The sequence below is a fragment of the Papio anubis genome, chromosome 2, assembly GCF_008728515.1.
Source record: "Papio anubis isolate 15944 chromosome 2, Panubis1.0, whole genome shotgun sequence".
Classification (NCBI taxonomy): Eukaryota; Metazoa; Chordata; class Mammalia; order Primates; family Cercopithecidae; genus Papio; species Papio anubis.
In genome coordinates, this window is record NC_044977.1 from 109,237,808 (window position 1) to 109,258,977 (window position 21,170).

General features: G+C 39.7%; 1 protein-coding gene across 10 annotated transcripts in view; it reads right to left on the reverse strand.

The window, feature by feature from the left end:
- Nucleotides 1-21,170, reverse strand: part of LOC101022620 (SRY-box transcription factor 2) — a 587,038-nt gene that overhangs the window by 37,594 nt on the left and 528,274 nt on the right. For 7 of the 10 annotated variants that reach the window (XR_643892.4, XR_002520089.1, XR_643889.4 and 4 more), the window contains one exon: nucleotides 2,541-2,826. The gene's annotated coding sequence lies outside the window, so the exon portion shown is untranslated. Of the gene's footprint in view, nucleotides 1-2,540; nucleotides 3,182-6,615; nucleotides 10,764-21,170 lie in introns of those variants that run through there. The other 3 variants (XR_643891.4, XR_643887.1, XM_021933724.2) reach the window with 2 other exon arrangements.

Here is a 21,170-nt window from a genome sequence, read left to right on the forward strand (position 1 = left end):
CTTTTTTTATTGAGTTAATATTATATTATCTTTCAAGGATATAAAAATTTGTTTCCGCATCCCGTTTCTTTTTTGGAGGGCAATAAAGAGTTTTCTCTAACCCCAGAGCAGGATTCTAGCGATTTCCGGGACTGGCGCTGCGCAGCTCCTACTGTGTCCAACAGGGGGCGCTGGGCACGAACCTGCGCAGCGGCTCAGCGCCGCTTCACATCTGAGTCGGGTTCCAGCCCCGGAAGGCGAGAGCCGCTCGCGGGGTCGAGTACAGTGCTTTAGTCTTCGTGGATAAAAAGAGATTAAAGGCTAAATTCTTTTTTGGGTATATGTGTGTGTGTGTGTGTCGGTGTGTGCGTGTGTGTATGTGTGTGTGTGTGTGCGCGCCCGCGCGTGGGGGGCTGGTTATCAATTTTAACCAACTACGAAAATGTACAGCTTTTTATCCTTTGATGTTCTCATAAAGAAACTCCTATCGGATGAGAAATTACACGGTTTCTGAGCCAACACTGCAGCTATAGTGTGGGGGCAATTATTTAATTAAAAATATATTTTTCCATCTGTTCACATGATCTTTTTAGACGTACTTAAAAAGCTGACACTGATCCCTTTGGCCTGTTAACCTTGCCCCAAGTTTCAAATACTTTTAACTATATCGAAGTCCTTTCTATTAATTTGAAGGAGAAATAAAGGAGACCTAAATATTTAAATCACCCCTAAATAGTTACTCCTCTGCACTCCCCCGCCCCACCCTTTCTTTAAACAGGGGCTTTTATGTGAGTGACACATTTCACACTTCCGATTCTGCAAAGCCAGGTATAAATGACAAGGAGCGGCTCTAAATAATAATAATAATAAAATCGAATTTGGTACTACATAACACCCAAGTACCGTATAAGAAAAAAATCTAAATAAAATTGTAATCCACCCACCCACCCCCAACTAAAAAAAAGAAAAACAAAAAAAAACTCCTTCACCTGTATTTAAATAGCGTATCTTTAATTACAGCAGTTGGGGATGCATGAGGCTGAAATGAAATTAGCAGTCATTACCAGTCCTTTAACTCTGTGGTGCTTTTGATCAGCACTAAATTAGCTTTCCAGTCCTAACAAAGACTCTACAGCAAGCAGTGGGCTGTAAATAAGACAGCGCGACCTGCCCTCAACACCTTTTCTCTTGTCAATCATAGCTCTATCATTCAGCCCAAGATTAACCTTTATCTACCAAATTATAAAAAAAAAAAAAAAGAAGAGGAAGGAAAGAATGAAGAAAAAGAAAAAAGAAAAAGAAGGCGGGAAGGAAAGCCCCCTGACCACCACATGTCGCAATAACAGAGGTTCCCAAGAGCCCCCCTAAAATTGTATTATAATGAGCCCGTGTCAGAATCTGCAATTTCCAAATCATCCCTTCCTACTCCACCCCCCTACACCTCTCGAGTATATTAGAAGAGTCAGAATGCTGTTCAGGTAGGAATCGAATCCTACCCCCTCTCCCCGCCCGCAATGGCTAATTGGGCGTGGACCACCCTCCATAAGTCAATTTGCCATTAGCCTTTCCTCCTCTATTAGTCTAACAAGATTTCGGGAGAGGAGGGGATGTTTGAGGAGGAAACACTGGTGAGTTTAAGACATATATATAAGTTCCTAGGCTGAAAACAATCAATTTACTCCACTAATACTCTCTACTTTCTAAGTCTGCGGAGGAAAAAAACCAACAGCAATAACAAAAACCCAGCTGCTTTTCCCAGTACTGCATTACGAAAGTAAAACATTGGTTCAAGTTGCCATTAGAGGGCGCCAAAGAGCAAGCCCCATCACCCCTCGCACGACTTCCCGCAGAAACCCTCCCACCTTCCAGCTTCGCCATGCTCTGTAATTCCTTCTCTCAGGTAATATTTCCTGCTTATCCTGCCCCCTTGCATTTCTATTTCCCTCTATGTCAATCTCTTATAAAAAACGAGGTAACGCCATGTCCCCTTCCTCTTGTTTTGCAACCTCCCCCTACCCCTAACCACCAGCAAAATAGTTAAGACGCCGATTGAAGTAGTAGCAACCCCTTAATGATAGGTACCTTTTGAATCAAATCACTCTTTCCATTTAGTAACATTGGTCTGGAAAAGGTTCTTTGTAGGGGTGAAATGCTAGAGTTTAACATTTTTAAGATGGAAGCCTGAATTTTTCATTAATGGGTTTCTTTCTGGGGGCTCACAGATCTATTTCTTCAGTTTCATAGAAAAAGAAACACACCCTTGCAAGACAACTGATTAAGTTCAGTATCAAAACCGTCCAAAATAGAATAAAATAATGTCATTTCATCTCTGCATTTGTTAAAGAATTCTAAATTAGAATTTAATTCCAAAAGTTAACGCTTTCAGACTTAAATCTACCAGTGTTAAATGACTTCCACACAGGGTGTATTTCCAGATCTTTTAAAGGTCAAAAGAAAAAAAAAAAAGAAAGAAAGAAAAACAGAATGAGTGGGGAAGAAAGTGAGGTGGGGGGAGGAGTGAGCTAGCAGTGAATGTCAAAGTTGGGTTGCGAGCTACTTACATGTCCATGCCAGATCAGGGTGTTGTCTTGTAGCAGTTTGATTGGCAGGTAAAAAAGCGAAAGAACGTGAGGGTTCCCTGAGCCTCTTGTCAGCCCAAGCTTGATCACTTCTCACCGGACAGAACCAGTTGAAGGAGCTTGCAGTTCCCCTCTCGTCCTTCATCCAAGGCACCGTGAATCCATTTCGGCTTTTCTTCCCCCCAGTCTTTCCATCAGCCTCCTGCCTTCACCCGCATCGCCTTACACCAGCTTCCAAGACCTAGCCTAGCTTTGCCACTGCAATCCCCTGCAACAAGAAAAATCGTTTATGGCTTAAAACCCCAAATGGCTGATTTTTTAAAAGAGAGAGAGAGAGAGAGAGGGAGAGGGAGAGAGAGAAGAGAGAGAGGGTGAGGGGGAGAGAGGGGGAGCGAGAAGAATGCACCCAGAGAACAACAAAAAAGTCAGTTATCCTAACACTGCTCTATCCCCCCACCGTACAGAAGAAGAATAAAAAAAAAAGCTTTATGTTTTTTTCAGTGGGTATTCAAAGATAATTTGATGCCATTGTTTCTGCTACAGATGGTTCTTTTAAATACAATAACACGGCTCTTTGTGCAGGCTACCCACAATAAAAATCGAAAGCGTTCCCCTGAATAACCATTTTGTTCTCTCTTGTATGGGGCCAACAAAAGATGCCGTGAGGTAATGGGTTCTGTTTATTGAAGCCATAGAATAGGGGTTTGATAAAGATTTTTTTAAAGCAGAAGACCTTGCAAGGTCGGGCTGATCTCTTCATATTTTTTTATTAAAATATTTGTCCAATAGATTATTCCTTGGTGCAGCTGCAGGTTTCCTCCTCAATTCTTAATCAGCCCAAACATCTGTCTCTTTGAGGAGGCTTTTAAAAATCTACAATTGTATCACTGGTGCAGTAACCTTATCAAACCCTGAGTTTTTAGGCTCAGTACAGGCAAAGGCAATGAAGTTTCAATTCTATTTGGTCCTGATGGGGTGAGGCGGAGGGTTGGGGGAGAGGAGATAAGCAACCCCAGATAGAGTGACTGAAAAAAAAAATGAGGCTTTCCTCTCCCCCACTCTCTGGTTGGCCGTGCACAACTGTATGAGCCAGACACACAGATCACTGAGGGCTTCTTTCATCACAAGGTGTTTCTCTCCATCTCTGCAAGACCACACCGGTATGCACATGCTGGACAGGGGCTAGCCATGTTTTCTTAACATATTCACCCTTTCCTCCAGTAAGGTCTCCAATCCTGGAAAACCTAGGATGGGAGCCCAGTGGGAGGAGTGGAACAAGCTAAAGGTTAGTCTTTAGCACCCAGAAGGTCCTACTCTTGGCTCTTTTTGATTCATCATTAGCTAGCTTTGACACACTAATTGCAGCCATGTGAGGGACTAGTGGCCACAGCCTTCCTATTACAGCACCCTATCCCCTCAGGCTTGCTCTTACAGCCACCTGGCTTCCTCCCTCTCAGTTCCACAGACAGCTTCCACTTCCTCTCACAAGGGAAGCCCTGCCACCTAGACCCCCCTGAGGTCTGTATCAACTCTGAGAGAGCCTGAACACTTGGCAGTGAGGGCGCTGTGGGAGACAGCGTTAGTTACTGACTAGGTTTGTCTACCTTTCTGTAGGAATTAATGCCAGGGCTTTCTGGGCCTCCAATAGCCCAGAATGACAGTAATCCACTTTCATGACTCCTGCTCTATGTTGTCACTTGTGGCAAGACAATAGTGTGGAAAAAATGGCTTTAATCTTAAAAACATGTTTTCACTGGATTCTCTACCTCTGTCCTCCACCCAGTTCATTTCTCCCTTTCTTCTCATAAACCATTTTAAAGATAAATACTCAAATGAATCCCTCGATATAACTGATCTCAACTTCCACTTTCCCTTTTGGAAACAATTATGTTATTAGTTTACAATTGGTCTGGAGTCATCTAATAAGGAATTTTCATGGACTATCATTTAAACACCAACTAAAGCCTTTCTATGAAGCTTGAAAAACAAAGACATCAGAACAGAAAATTAAGGAATTTTTCACATGGTTGTTTCTCAAAAATTCATTTTGTATCTAACGATAAAGAGTCCAATATCAGTTAGAAAAGAATGAAAGTCAAGACAATACTAAAAAAGTTATGCACCTACAAATACTCTCTGGATCAAGAAAAATGTGTCTGTAAAAGTGTGAGTGCATTGGGGGTAGAAGGAAAGTGAAGAGAGTAAATCAAGAGTGACTTTCAACAGAACAGGCTAAGGTGTGTGAATTTGTTACTTATGGTATTGTAGGAGAGGGTAGGGGCATTATACAAAATTAAATCAATACTAGAAACTTCTTCCAACTAAAAGTGGAATGAGGAAGGGTGAATGTAAAATGTTTTAGCCAGTGTTTTCATAAAAAAGGAATCCACTGGAATAACTGAAGATCTCTTCCTGCTTCTTGTGTCATATGTATTTTTTGGATATCAAAACTTACAAAGGATGCTAACTGAAAAAAAGCCTTTTTTTTTTTTTTTTTTTTTTTTTTTTACAACAACCTGAAAGAAGAATCTGAACTGCTGTCTTCTTTCCACTGAGGGGTTCTGGGCTGAATCTAAGACTGTAAGATAGGAGTGCATCAGTGAGTAGCCCAAGGTGACTAAAGGTGAGGAAACCTGATATATCTTATTGGGATTGGATCTATTCAATCCCAGCCATAAGAAAGTTGAAAAATCCCTCAGTTGACCTCGCTCTCCTGTGGGAGATCAGGAAGACATAATTTTTTAGGCAAGTCAGCAAAAGTTGTCTCAAAAACTGTAATGCAATGGCATCCCATCTGACATAGGGAAATACTTCAACGTTTAACTAAAAAATATAGAATGTGAAACGCAAGCTGCAGGGCCAAGCTGACAAACTGTCTTGATAGATGAGGGAATCAGGAACCAGTAGTCTACAACTGGAAAACTGCTTTTAAAAAAAAAACAATAAACAAACCAAAAAACACAAACAAAAACACTTCCTGTATCCAGAGGGCAGAAACTGAGGTGACTGACCAGTGCCTCTCTGGCTGGAGCAAACACACATCACTGAGGCGATGCTGGGTTGTAGAAATGGCTTTCTCACGAGGTTGGGAAATTTATGGGCATTTATTTACAGGTGGCTCTGAGTTGGAAACTTTACTGTTCAAAAGCGCTCTGGAGCCAAAGTTGAACCCCATATTTTACAAGCAAAAGCCTAGCTGGGGAGATGTGGAGGGTGGGGTTTTCCCCTCACCCTCAGAATGGGACGTCGGTGAATAAATGTCATTCAGCACAAACGACCTAGATTGAGGAAGAAAAAGAGGAAGGGGAAAAGGAGAGGAGGAAAGAAGAAAGAGAGGGAGGGAGGGAGGACAGAAAGGTAAAGGGGGGAATTTACAAAAAGGGAATTAAGCGGGCTAGTGGCAGAGAGGATTAGCAAGAGGGGCACCCGGGACCTGTTTTTAAATCGCGAGTGCTGCTTTTAAGGAAACACGATACGCACGATCAGGGTCTGGATGTCCCAGTGAACCAATGACCATACACATCACGAGTTTCACACAGATGGCATCATGTCATGCTTTAGTTATCCACTACCGTGAAAGCTGTAGCTTCTCTCTCCTTAAACAATCAATCACGCCCTGACTGGCCACTTTCTACCCTCTACACGTGGAAAGAAATCGGACTCAGACGGCTCAAGCCCCGAGCCCTCGGCCTCCCAGTGCGGGCTCTGGGAGGCCGGGGCCGCCTCTCGTGACGCGCGCGCTCCTCGCCCTCCACTGGCCGCCCGACTGTGGCGAAGCGCGGCTCCAGCAGGCGCAGCGGCGCCAGGTCCGAGGGGACGATTGCTTTCCACTTTCTGCGGGAGGTTTAGAAACGCGGGCGCTTTTAAATACATCCAGGTATTATTAGCATGTAACCTGGCCTAACACGATTCAATTATTCACTTAGAGAAAAACACAACGACGCGACACCCCACTTGACGCGCACTTCGAGGGGCCGGGGGACGCGGCAGGGCCGACGCCCACGCTGAACGCGACCTGTCGCAGGACGTGGCTTAAATTCAAACTCTAGCTTCGAACCTTTAGCTCGAGAACGCGCGCGCGCGCGTGCGAAGAGACCTGGAAACCTCATTTTTCAAAGCCTCTAGAATAAACTTCTAGTCAGCCTGGTCGCCGCTCCGTCCTTTCCTGGGTCTGTGGTAACCGGAGGAGAAACCAGAGCTGAGGCCGAACGTGTCTTGACGGATGGGGCCCGGGCTTCCGGGCGCTCTGGGCCCGGCGGGGTGGGTCGGCCTTGTCCAGTTTCGCTGGAGTGGGGAAGCGGGGGCGCGGGCGGCGGGCTGAGCTGCCCTGTGCCCCCAAAAACTGCGCCACCGCTCGGCCGTGTCCGCCAGCCCTCTTCTGTGCGCGTCCGGCCCCCAGGCCTAGCGCGGCTCTGGCGCGGCCCTGGCTCCGAGGGAGGCTGAGGCCCCTCCTCGGAGCGGTACCGGCCGAGTCAGTCGAAGCCCGGGCTTTCCAGGCCCCCCTTCCCCACGCGCCTTCACGGGCTCATGGGCTGCTCCGAGGCGCAGGCGGGCGGCCGAGATCTTCCTGACTCTAGACTCAAATGCCGAAATGAATTTGGAACCGTCTGTTCCTCCGGGCGCACAGTGTGTCCAGTTGGATTCGTTCCCCGTACCCCGTGGGCCAAACGGCGAGCCCAGGAGAACCTCTCTGGAGGGCCGGATCGTGGTTCCCTGGAGAGCGGGGAGGGTTCGGGGGTGGAAAGTCAGGAACCGAGATTGGGCCAGCAAAGGGGGAGACCCTCTCAGAGGAGAGGGGCTCTCAGGTCAGGAGCCACGGACCTGGAAACCTGAGATGGGGAAGGTTGACAGTGCAGGCTCGCTGGCGGCCTGTCTGCTAAGTGGCCATGTACCCGGCCAGCATGGCCTGCCTTCTCACCCTTCTCACACTTCTGGAGCTCTGAGGCTCCCTCAGGCTGTTTTATGCTCTGGGACTTGACAACAAATAGGGACTAGAGAAGGGTGTAACTAAGTGGAAATTTAGAGGTAGAAGCAAAGCCTATGGAGAGCCTTTAAATCCATTTACATTCTTTTGTTATATACAAATGAAATGAAGTTATACGTACAATCGTGTTTTGTCTTCATGTGCTAAAAGTATTACTTTAAAAACGCTAACCACTTAAAATATGCCACAAATTTTGTGACCCTTTTTTTTTTCAGTTTCTTAATTTAACGATATATCCAGTGTTTCAATAAATGCAAATATCTCTGATCTCTCAACCTCTGAATAACAGGTTACTGGAGAGAGGGGAAGGGACCATGGATATTTCTCTGGTGTTTCTCTGGCATATCCTTACCAGGACCATGCTTTGAAAATCGCTTCTTGCATCAATCTGAGATAAATTAACTCGTTTTTTGGGGTAAAATACGTCCTCCTATCATCTGTTGGACTTCAAGAACAATTGAAACTAAGGCCATTTTCCAAATGTACACCTTATGCATATTGTGATTGCCAGTACGTAGTTGGATCTCCTAGGCTTCTATTCTCTGAACCAAAATTCACACGAGGGAATCCCATGAACACAATTGTAGACTCAGTGCAAAATCTGTACATAAAAGTTGGAAAAGACATCTCACAGTGTAATGGTTATTTATTTATTTTTTTCTAATTCATATGCCCAACAATGGGGAGCTGGTTTGGGTGGCTTACCGATACAGTCTTGAAGAGAGTAAGTATTATGGTGCATTTTGAGAGAAAAGGAGAATGCCATTTTGGGTTTTGGCGGTGGACAGGAATTAATGATCCAAAGAAACTGATTCCAGGAATTTTTGTTCATATCTCCCCCTCCAACTCCTCCTCCTAACACTCTCCCTTCACCCTTGAAGAAAGGGCAACATTTCTATTTGCTTGACAGTGAAAGAGGAAAGGAACCAATCTTTAATCAGTATCTATTAGGTACCGATACTTTCTCTTATTTACTTCTCATAATGATACTGTAAAATTGGAATTATTATACTTTCCCTCACCCCAGCATCCCCTCGTTACAGAATAAAGGATGATCCAGCTAGGTTAAATATCTGGTTTCACAGCTGGGAAATAGTAGATCTGGGTTTCAAATCTAGGTCTATAACTTTAAAACCCAGTCTGGTCTTTAGAATCTGGTAGACTGAGTCCCCACAGGCTCAAGCAAGCATCACTGGTTGCCGACTGTTGTGGGTACAAGAGAAAAATTTGTTATGAACAAATTTGTTGTGGGCTTGTCTTTTTCTTCTCTCCTTTCTCTGGAAGGAAGACTCTTAATTCTGGCTCCCCTTAGGATCTTTTGGCTACGGAGAGATTGACTAAAAGCGGTAATATAAAAGTCTGTGCCTTTTTCCATACCAAACTTGGGCCTAGAGTTTAAACTCAATTTTCAGATTATAGATCTCAATTGGCATTCGCTCTAAGGCTATCCATAGGCTGGCTTCATCCAGTTAATGATTTCATGAGGACAGACTCACATAGGTCAAACTAAGTATCACTGTTAACACTCTAGCCTCAGAAACCCAAAGGATGGGAGGGAACTATAGTAGTAGCAGAACACATGACTGCTAATTAACCTTATTAACATCTGCAAACCAGTGAACATTTATACTTTTATTTTTTTCAGGAAGGCAATTACAATTTTTTGCCTTTTATTAACTACCTCCCCCCATCGCTGATAGTCACTTATATCAAAACTGCCCTTTAAAAGGTCAGTAGAAATTATTTTAAAACATTCAAATATAAAAAAGTATTGTTATTTTAATAGACACTGTGAATACTTTAATTTGTATCTTGTATTAAATTAAACATATGGTGAACAAGGTATAATAGATTTTCTATAATTTTGCTGCCAATGTGGCAACAGCAGCCAGTTACTCTCACCAGCAGACTTGTCAGTGGTTTGTTTACTAGCTTATTTGAATTAAAATAAAGCTTCGCTTCTGCTGACTGCACATCATTATCTATGAGACCATAATCCTGCTAGCAAATCCTATATCTTCCAGAACTGGCTCTTTTGTTTGGGATTACTGAGAGCTTAGCCTATAACAAAGAGGAATAAGGCATCCCTCTCATCCTCATAATTAAGTGTGGGGACTAATTTAGAAACAAACCCAGAAAGATGTACTATTTGGAGTTATATTTCTATACAGAATAGAGGAGAAACAGGATAGGCCAAACACCTGATTGTTAACAGAATGTTTTAACTATTAAGCAAGTGTACTACAGGAATCCAGCTTGTTAAAATTAAGAGCAACAGCAAATAAGGCATTGATGGCCTTTGCACGGGGCAGTAATTCTGTATGAGGGATCTGAAGGTATGTTTGGGAAGAGGAAGTATTAGGGTGTCAAGCTGGAGATGTGCTGTGTACTTTCTCAATGCCATTTATTGTCTTCTTTCATTTTTCTAACAGGCTGCACAATTAAGAGTTATTGTTATGAGTAGAGCTGTTAAAATGCTGAATCAAAATAGCAAAACACTTTTTTATTCACCAGAACAAATATAACTTTTGAAAATTGTCATTGGAATTGGTTAACATTTTACTTCCAAGGTGCATAAAATTTAGCAGAAAGAAAAGAATAGGTGATTACATGGCCCTTTCCATGGCTCAAAACAAACCTCCATGTATTCTTATAGCCCAATTCTATCTGTATTTAAGGAGATAATTTTACAAATAGGATGTATATAAAAACAGCCTTCACAATCTACCATCCATTTATAAACTGATGTCTGTTTGATAAAGAAGAGAGAAAACACAAGGGTTGATTTATCAATGTCTTCAACATTAATTGTCACAGATGGGAATTCTGAGAACCTCTGTGAAACCAAACCAGACTCTGGTGAATTATAAAGCAGGTCCTTAGACTTTAAAAACATTTAGGCAAAGTGACAGTTCAGAACATCTGTTAGCCTTCTGTCTGAGTATAAACTAGATGTCATGGAGTGCACAGCTGTAGGCATTTTAGGCTTTTTTTTTGCCAACATCTGTCACAGCAGTACAATAATATAGGTAATTATCAACACCTTATATAAACTGTTTGCTATTTTAATTTTTAGAAAGAGTAAAATTAGTGTTACAGTCCTTGGCAAAAATAATTGAGATGAATATAATCATCCTTATCTAAAGATGAATAAATGATCCGATCATTCTTTGAAAAGCACACATTTTGAATATTTTCTGCAGCCAATATGGGTATTATATCATTTTTAAAAGCAAAAATTGTAAGTGATCTTGTTTTTGAAAAATAAAAGAAAAATAAAGACAAACCACAGGCCAAAGTAATTTAAGGGAAAAGGAAGAAAGAGGCCAATAATTTGCTATCCAGAGCAACCAAAAGTGATATAATTTGTGGTAAAAAGATAACATTTGTTAATATCACATGTTGTGGCATTGATTTCATCTTTGTAAAAATTAAAAATTCATTTTATAATGTAATCTATAGTAGTGAATTATTTTAAAAATTGCCTTCCTCCTCTATCTTCTCCTGGTCCTAGAATTTTTGCAGAGAAATGGCAAATAAACCTGTAACTCATATCCTGCCACCTTAGTTAATTTGAAAAGCATTAGCTCTCCATATAAGTCTAAGGACCATTTATTCCATTAATACCACCTGGATATGAATCATCTACAGTGTATATCCTAAGGGCATTATTGTCTCATACCTGATTCTCTTGACCTATACCATAGTTGTTTTCAGTCTAAAGGACTCAGAGCAGCAAGACTATATTCCAAAGCACCTGTTCTGGGGAAGATGCCAGTCAATAATGTCTTATTGAAAGACCAGGTCCAGCTAGAGGAAATAAAGGAATTGAGCTGCAGTTGGATTTCATCATCTAAACATGCAATGTAATCTTAACCAATTCATTACACACCCCTTTTGTTTCCACTACAAAAGGGATGTTACCTTTGTCAGAGGTTGTAATTCCAGTATGTTCAAGCAAAGACAAGGGAGAAATTGAAAAAGTGCTATCAATTCTACCCACAGCCAGGAAGAGCCATAGGGTCAGAAGGCCATTGTCACTGCCCCATGTACAGTTCAGACTAAACCATAGATAGCTAAAGTTTTCATTGAGCTAGAAAGGTATAATAAGGGAGAGTCACAGAAAATACTGAGTAAGAATTGGAGCAGGAAATCATTTTTGAATACGTTTGGCTTAACACGTATGAAGTTGAACCAAATGGTTGTCTCTATTTGGGCAATAGTTGTGGATGCTTAAAATTATGCTTTCTTAGAATAATCTTGTGGAGGAGGCAAATTTTCTTAATAGGCGATCACTATGGCAAAAACAATGAATCACAAATTTCAGCATTCATAATCTAAAGGTCTAGAAAGGGTTAAAGGGGAAAGAGAAGGAGGAAGTAAATATAGCTATAAAGGGCAGACAGCTTGGCCCAAAAGGAAGGATTAAGAATGAAGAAAGTGATTAAAAAGAAAAGAAAAGAAAGAAAAAGAAAAAAGAAGATGTGATAGATACTGACAGAAAATAAGGCTATCTGAGAGGGTGGGGGAGGAGCAAGGAGGATATTGATTACCAAATGGAGTATTAGGGACCAATTTAAAATTTAGGGACTGTGAGTGTTAGTGCTTCCTAAAGAGTGTTCCCCTGTAAGAAATGCGTCTTAGAGAAACGTTTTAAACTAATACGTTAGTGGTATGGTTTTGAAGCCTGTTAAAGTGGGTTCACTTGATACTTCTCAATGTTATATTTCTTTACCAGTGAGGAAAAGTCAGTGTATTTTGAGGTCTAGTAAAGGGGAAAAAAGAAAGTAAACCATTTTCCAAACAACTTGGAAAATATCTTATTTCAATAATGAATTTGATTCCTTAAGGACATTACTTTTTTGTCATCTGGTTTTAAATATTTGGAACAAAGTAATGAAATAAGGATATCTGCAAATATTAGATATTTGAGTGAACTTCAAAAATCATTCTTTACTAAAGTTAAGTTTATAAGAAAATATATATTACTTTAGAGTTTACATTGTGAATTTGAAAGCACATTGTCTCTAAATATCTCTCCTTGATTGCTTGGCACTCTTGGATTGATAAGAATAGTACTTTGTTAGGGTCCACTTTATATTTTGAAAATTATTTTCTAGAAGTCAGAGCTAGCAAATCCACCCTCTGAAACACACACAGTTTGCAGTCAGCGTGCTCTCATCTTCTACCCTCTTTTGTGCTATCGCCTCCCCCGGCTTGTGCCCACTTCCCTCATCTTCTTTCATTAAGTGTCTTAATCCAGGCTGATCTTTCCTAGGTAGTATCCTAGGCTTGCCCCATCCTTCAGCTTTTCAAAATCTGAAACAAATGGCTAATAGATGGATTCACCAAAATGTACTGATGACTGATAACAATGTGCTTTTTCTTCAAAGTTACTAGCCTTATGCCATAAGCTTTTGAAGGAGTGGGGTTGCAGATCTTGGTTGGTTTTGTATCCTCTGTATCACTCAACAGAATGCCTTCTCCATAGCAAATACTCATTAACTTGTAAGTGAATATTTGTTGAGTTTTGTTTTTTTCTCCCTAAATCTAGTCATAAATCACTAAGTGAGCGTATTCTTTTATTTTTTTTTACTTAAAAATTTTGGTGACTTATATTTTAGGTTCCACTAGCTAGAGATACAGTGGTCAGGTAGAATTGAGCCTTTAAAAGTAATATTATTTTTTTCCCTATTGATGTTTATTATCAGCATAGTAAAGATAAATTTTAAAATGAAGATGTAATCTGTAATACTACAACCTTAACACCATAAATAATTTAATATTTCTATATTCCCTCCTGATCTTTGGCCCACAGATACTTAAAAATTGTATTTATATAATACATTTATTTTTATGTTTATTTAATTTTACTATGTTTTGAAATTGAATTTGTCAGTAAGGGACACAGCATTCCTCTAAATATTACAATTTCCAGTGGTGGAATTTTAGGTCCCCACAAAAAGCCTGAGAAAGACATTTTTGGAATGGGGAGAGCTTTTCAGAATTTTCTGTCAAACTAATACAAGGCCAGTGTCCAAAAATACCTAATCTTCTATGATTTAAATAACAGGATCTTCAGTTATAGAAGGGGAAATTGGAAGCATGGAATTTCAGGGACTTAAAGTAGTCCTGAGAGAAAGAGAAGATCCAAACTGGGAATTAATAGTTGGTATTAACTCCATCTTAACCGTTGCTAACTGGAGGTATTTATCTGTCCTTCCTGGAGTCCATCTAGAAAAAAAAAAAAAAAAAATCCCAGATCTCCGAGTTTTTCTGTCCTTATTACAAATATATTCCTCATAATAGTTTTGTCAAAAGGGTTTGGATGTGTAGGCCATATTCACCAGCATGGAAAAAAATTAATTTTCCTATTATCAATGCAATCAGCCACTCCTACCATCACCCTTGCAAGCAGCCCAAAGTCCTTCACAGAAGAAACACTGGAATGTTTTGTTAATCGAGGGATCATATTGGACACTTTGAAGTGTTATGGAATTAATATTTTTACCACTATAGAGCCAAAAAGATTTGGAAGAACTGCCACAGTGCAGAGTTTAGCCTTGAATGTCCATTACCATCAAATACAATGATTAGAAGAATACAAAAAAGTAGCTGATTAGAAATATGCACTTGAATGCAGCCCATTTCTCTCCTTTTTCACACCCTATTATGACCTTAATATTCACTGTGGTACTTATATATTTAATAAGTAGTGATTCCCTTTGACATACACACCATACACACACACACACAACACATTCCTAGACACCCAATTGCAGGAGGCTAATCTGTTATGCAGTGCAGTTTAATCAACCATTTTTTCTTTAAGTGGGATGGCATTTAGAGCATTTTTCTTTCCTAACGTGAAACCAAAATCTTACAAGGCTGCCACCAATACGTAATATTGTCAGTCTAAACATAGAAGGAGATTGCTTCCTTTTGAAAAGCTAGAGTTCATAGGATCACAGAGCAAGATCTTCTGGAATTCTCTGTCTTATAATTCAGCTTATCCCAAAGAGGCCAGGAAATCAGGCCACAGGCCAGGCAGAGAAAACTGTGCTACATAGAAAATGCAGAGCTGATTCCCATCTTGCACCTGCAGAATCTGCTGTCAGCTGTTCAATTCTAAGTTCTGTGGCTTTTCCCGATTCCTGCTTGTTGGCTGTCTAATTTATTAACTCCTTAATATCTGCAGCAAAGACAGCACAGGCAAATATTTATGGGACCGAGAAAAACACACAAAAATGAAAGGGTGATTGAGGAGGCTGACTGAATTTTGTGTTTACTTCAAAGTCTAAGTGGTCATTGCTGAGAACTGTTTCAACAGCTGCACATAGTCCAGAGTAGCATCTCAAAATTCAGCCTTGACTTCCTAGCCCAGGCCATTCATTCCACCTTCACCAGCCAGCTAGCCATTCAGTACATCATCCTTATTTTATGTTGCAGGCAAAAAGCCAACAAAAATATGGTCACCTTTAAAAGGCTTTTAAACAGTGAGCACCTCCCTCCTTTCCCAATTGTTCCTTGCTTTTCGCATTCCTAGTTAATAGGTTTTTAAAGCAGTTTCCCCAACTCTTTTCCTGCCACATACTGTCTTGCCTAGCATCTATGCAGCAAAAGGCTGTTCTTCAAGAGGCTTTTATATCTATTGTACTTCTTTATGCCTTTCAACTGCTAACTCTTCAGGTAGGGGCTAGGTTTCTTGTTTAGCATATTTTGCATGTTCCAAGCCATTTACAGCAACTACTGCAAAAGTGAAGATAAAAATAAAAATAATAAATACAGTCATTTTACATGAAGTTTAGGGGTCATGTCGGCAGTTTTCTATTTGCAAAGGTATCTCGTAAATATCCAACAAGAGGAATACTTTCAGGGAGTGTACCATTTTGAGTTTACATGTAAAGGTTAATATAAGTTTTTGCTTTTTGTTTTTTTTTAATGAGAATTAAATTTCCCTGGTAAGTCTTGGGGCTTTAACTTGTTGAAACATTGATACACTGTCAGGCTATTTGGAAATCCTTCTCCTTTGCCTGATCTTATCAAGAGAAAAAAATAAGAAAAGTTTGCAAATCATGGGACTAGAAAACTTGAATATTGACAGTTGGTAAAGAGCTAAAGGTCTATATTTACATTTTTCTTTTAACAAGTATTTAACAAGTATTTCTGTTAACAAGTATTGTCTGCTGTGTGCCAGGAATTATGCTTAGGCATGAGATGTAAAGATCAATAAGAAATAATTTCTGTCCTAGATGAAGCTCACAGTCAAGTGAGAAGAAAGCAGAGTAAATAAGCTATTAATTAAAAGTATATTTTGAGAAATAATGCTTTGTGGCTTTGTGTGAAATTAAAATGGTTTGTTTAGCTCAGAGATAAGAAATCTAAGGTAGGTAAGTATGCTGTTAAAACTTGAAGTAAACAAGCATTTTCACTCCTGACCACTGAAAATAATAATGACTAGCATTCTCTTTTAAAATACTGTAATTACAATAGGATATTCTTTTTCAGGCCCTGCAATGCTGTATGCTTTATCTTCCACATTGATACCAGTGATCTCATCATGTTGCCAAAATGAATTGAAGTTTTCTAAGCAATGAAGCCATTATAAATTATTCAAATACTTAAGTCTTATAATATGTTCCTTCTTCCTGGCTTTGACCAGTGGGTGATATTTTACAGTAAGTTATAGAAAGCTAGATTAGCGAAGCCATTCAAGGATGAAACTGTTTGTCACAAATTTTTTTTCTCCTCTGTGCTACTGCTATGCCTGGCACAAACTTTACATTTGGATTTTTCTCCTACTGTTTGTTTGTAGTTCTTTCTTCTCTTTAAAGAAGGGATCATAGATTTATGCCTTATGATATCCCTCATGCCTAACATAGTGCTTGGCACATAGTATAGGATTATGAATGAATGAACGAATAAATAAACAAACATGTTTAAGCTTTTCTTCATATGGAAGTAGAAAACAGATTACTCAGCCACCTGTATCAGTCTATCTTTAACAACACATCTTTTTTATTTTATACGTAATAATTCATAGATTAGCTTCTAAGATGAGCTGGTTACTCAATATATTCAACTTCTGATAGCCAGAAGTACCATATTTATTTTTTATTTTCACTGATTATTTATAAAAATACAATTAAGATAGTTTTGTTAAGATGAATTCGTATGGTGTATTTAAGGAGGAAGTAACTGCAAGAAGTACTTCAGTAAAAGGCCCAATAGACCGATAATTTGCTGTTTTTTTTGTTTTTTTTTGTTTTTTTTTGTTTTTTTTTGAGACGGAGTTTCGCTCTGTTGCCTAGGCTGGAGTGCAGTGGCGCGATCTCGGCTCACTGCAACCTCCGCCTCCTGGGTTCACGCCATTCTCCTGCCTCAGTCTCCTGAGTAGCTGGGACCACAGGCGCCTGCCATCATGCTGGGCTAATTCTTTTGTATTTTTAGTAGAGATGGAGTTTCACCATGTCAACCAGGATGGTCTCGATCTCCTGACCTCGTGATCCACCTGCCTTGGCCTTCCAAAGTGCTGAGATTACAGGTGTAAGCCACCGCGCCTGGCCAAGAATTTTTATTCACAAAAGTCACACTTACTTTGGATTAGAAATTATACAATTATGGGTCATGTGATCAATCTCACACCTTATGTTGAACAGAATATTCTGTACATAGTTTACAGAATCTAAAACCTTTAAAAAGTCTAAAAATACACAGATGCTACAGAATATAGCTATGCTTGCATCTAAAAAGAAAAAAAAATACCTAAGAAACAAAGGAAATGTCTTCCAAATCTTTATTAAAAATAGTTATTTCTGATGATTTTTCATTATTACTTTATTCAATGAATATTTATTGATCACTGATTATGTGAAGGGGGCTTATATAGGTGCTGTGAGGGAAAAAAATGAGTAAGAAATAGTCCCTGCCTTCAGAGAACTTTGAACCTGGTATATAAGATGACAATACAAAAATAATATATTGTAAAGCAGAATATAATTAAAGTCTTATGAAAAACACATTAGGGAGGTAAGATTTGAGTTGGACCTTGAAGAATGTAAATCTGCAGAGATGTGTGGAAGGTTTGATAAGCAGAGAAAACAGTATGACGTGCTAGTTAAGTTTTCTTGACTGGAACCTGGGGGACATACTGGGATGGGGGCTTGCATAGGTTAAGGTCACATAGTAGAGACATTTGGATACAGACCATGAAGTCTAGACTTACATCCAGGGAACATTGGGCAGTTACTTTTTAAATCAGAGAATAGAAATATTGTATTTTGGGGAAAGATCAGGCTGTCAATCTGTTTGATGGCTAGGTGTGAGGGCAGGAAAAACTAGCTCTGGGAAGCTGAGTTGGGAAGGTGTTGTGAAATTCCGGGATGGGAATATTCTATTGGATTTTGGCTGTGGCAATTGAAAGGAGAATATGAATACTGGGTGAATACTGTAGCTATTGGAGTATCCTAAATAGGAGTGATAAAAAGCAGCAAACAGGAGTCAAGTACAGCACCAAAATTTTGGGCTGAGAAGAGATCGGTGGTATTGGGAATAGAAAGGGGAAAGTCAGGTGGAAGAACTAATTTAGTGGGAAATATATGAATATGGTTTTGATCCTGTTGTATTTGAATTGCTGTTAGAATGTTCAAGTTGGGGATAGCCTTCAGAGAGTAATGAAAATGGATGAATTTGGGAGATAGGTCAGGGCTGGAGGTAGAGATTTTGGAATCTTTGGCATAGTGATGATAATTTAAGCTATTCAAGAAAATAAAATCTCAAAGAGAGAGTGGGGGCAGGTGAGAGAAGAGAAAAGTTGACAGAACCCAGACACCTACATTTAAGAACATAAGCCCATAAGAGGAGACAGTGAGTCATCAGAAAGATCAAAGGAATACTAAAATTGTGAAGGGTTATAGGGATCAGGAAAGGAGTTTACAAAATGAGGCATGGTCAGTAGCAACCAGAAATTTTCACTTCTTAAAAAAAGTTCTCATGTTAAAAACATTGTCTGTGTTTCTTCCATATATCCTTGGTGTTACATGTCTCACAAATAATGTTCTGTGTTTGAAGGCATGCACACACAAAACTATTAGTAATCATTAAAGTGGAAGAGTGTGTGTGGTGGGGAAGGGGAAGTGTCACATTTCTCTTTATTAGTCAGGTATGTTAGTCAAGGTCTCAGGAGGAAACAGATGGCATATTCAAATTGAGATAATTTTAGGTTTTACTAAAACTTAGTAAAGAAACTAAGTTTACGAACATGTAGGCAAAGTGCAGGGAAACCACAAAAGATAATGTAGTATCCCAGTGCCAAGAATAGCAGAAGTTAACATCCCTAGGTCCAAATAGATGAGCAGAGGAAGCGATATTTGGAACTCAGAGAATGATAGAGGGAGGACCACATGGACCCCACAGATCAGCACAACTATTATATAGCCAAGTGGTAGAGGTCGCTTCCTTGGTCAGGCTTCTGACTCTGGTCAAGGAAACAACAAGCCTGAAGGGACTTCCAGGAAGGGAACTAGGGAAGTGCATATCCTGACCACACTCCCCTGTTTCTTGGATTTCTTGTTGGAGATTGGTCTAACACAATTGGAAGCTAGCTCTCAAGGGAACATGTATATACATATATACATGCCTTCTGAGGCAGAACAGGGAGGGCAAAAGGGTCTGTATTGGTAAATGGAAGATATGTGGCACAAACTGGATTATGTGAATTTAGAAACAAAGTCATAGTAACCAACATGGCTTGGTACTGGCATGAAAACTGACACATGGACCAATGGAACATAATAAAGAACCCAGAACGAAATCTACGCATTTATGGCAAACACATTTTCAACAAAGGCACCAAGGAATGTACACTGTGGAAAGGACAGTCTGCAATAAATGGTACTGGGAAAACTGTATATCCATATGCAAATAAATGAAATGAGACCTCTCTCTCACCATACACAAAAGTCAAATCAAAATGGATGAAATATTTAAATGTAAGACCTGAAACTATAAAACTGTTAGAAGAAATAATTGGGGAAATTCTTCAGGACATTGGTCTGGGCAAAGATATCTTGAGTAAAAACCCCCTGGCTTACAAGACCTAAAAATCACAGGCAACCAAAGCAAAAATTGACAAATGAGATTGTATCAAACTGAAAAACTTCTACACAGTAGAGAAAACAATCAACAAAGTATCAAGACAACCTAAGGAATGGAAGAAAATATTGGCAAACTATTTATCCAACAACGGATTAATAATCAGAATATATAAGAAACTCAAACAACTCAATAGTAAAAACCAAATAATCCAATTCAAAAAATGTGGCTATGGCAGGAGTGGCAGCTATGACAGCTATAACAACAGAGGCAGAGGCGGCTTTGGCAGTGGTAGTGGAAGCAATTTTGGAGGTGGTGGAAGCTACAATGATTTTGGCAATTACAACAATCAGTCTTCAAATTTTGGACCCATGAAGGGAGGAAATTTTGGAGGCAGAAGCTCTGGCCCCTATGGCAGTGGAGGCCAATACTTTGCAAAACCACGAAACCAAGGTGGCTATGGCGGTTCCAGCAGCAGCAGTAGCTATGGCAGTGGCAGAAAATTTTAATTAGGAAGCAAAGCTTAGCAGGAGAGGAGACCCAGGGAAGTAACAGGGAAGCTACAGGTTACAACAGATTTGTGAACTCAGCCAAGCACAGTGGTGGCAGGGCCTAGCTGCTACAAAGAAGACATGTTTTAGACAAATACTCATGTGTATGGGCAAAAAACTCGAGGACTGTATTTGTGACTAGTTGTATAACAGGTTATTTTAGTTTCTGTTCTGTGGAAAGTGTAAAGCATTCCAACAAAGGGTTTTAATGTAGATTTTTTTTTTTTGCACCCATGCTGTTGATTGCTAAATGTAATAGTCTGATCATGACGCTGAATAAATGTCTTTAAAAAAAAAATGGATAAAAGATCTGAATAGACATTTCTGAAAAGAAGACATACAAATGGCCAATGTATATATGAAAAAATGCTCAGCAACCCTAATGATCAGGGAAATGCAAATCAAAACCACAATGAGATATTATCTCACTCCAGTTAAAATTACTATTAGTAGAAAGAAAATAATAAATGCTGATGACTATGCAGAAAAGGAGAACCCTCATACACTGTTGGTGGAAATGTAAATTAGTATAGCCACTATGGAAAACACTATAGAGGTTCCTCAAAAAACTAAAAAATAAAACCTACCACACGATCTAGCAGTCCCACTGCTGAATATATATTCAAAAGAAATAAATCAACATATCAAAGAGATGTCTGTACTCCCATGTTTATTACAGCTCTATTCACAATAACAAAGATATGGAATCAATCTGAATGCCTATGAACAGATGAATGGATAAAGAAAATGTGGCATATATACACACAATGGAATATTATTTAGCTAAAAAAATGATGAAATACTGTCATTTGTAGCAACATGTATGGAGCTGGAGGACATTATGTTAAGTAAAATATGTCTGGCACAGAAAGACAAATATTCCGTGTTCTTATTCACATGTGGGAGCTAACAAAATTGATCTTGTGGGGGTAGTGAGTAGAATGGTGGTTATCAGAGGTTGGGAAAAGTAGTGGGGAGGGAGGA